Source organism: Penaeus monodon, chromosome 32 (genome assembly GCF_015228065.2).
Source record: "Penaeus monodon isolate SGIC_2016 chromosome 32, NSTDA_Pmon_1, whole genome shotgun sequence".
NCBI lineage: Eukaryota > Metazoa > Arthropoda > Malacostraca > Decapoda > Penaeidae > Penaeus > Penaeus monodon.
In genome coordinates, this window is record NC_051417.1 from 35,886,296 (window position 1) to 35,886,744 (window position 449).

A 449-nucleotide genomic window follows, 5' to 3' on the forward strand; every position below is an offset into this window, starting at 1 on the left:
GTGTGAGTGAAATATCATGACTAGTATTTTATGGATGTGGCTGTGCATGAACATACGGACCTTAAGCAATAACAAATTAGTGTTCTTCTGTATATTTGTTCTAACTATTAATCGTAAATGTCAAATAAAACTTCGGTAAAATAAAATACGACGCACATCTCATATTCACATCACATATTAGTTTACCCGTTAACGTCTCCGTTTTCTTTCAGACTTAGCAGCCCCATCGCAGTTAAACTTGGATAAGTTTTATTATTTTATATTGCAAAGAGAAATTGTGGCCAGAATGCATATTTTGCTTCAAACAACGTTCTTTCGTCTCTTTTTCTCATTAATCTTTATATAACTGTAATTTTCATGTACCAGATTAGTATTGATCATGGATATATAAATGCGTATTCATTCAGATAGGCTACTTTAACGTGATACGAATTTCATATGTATGTATG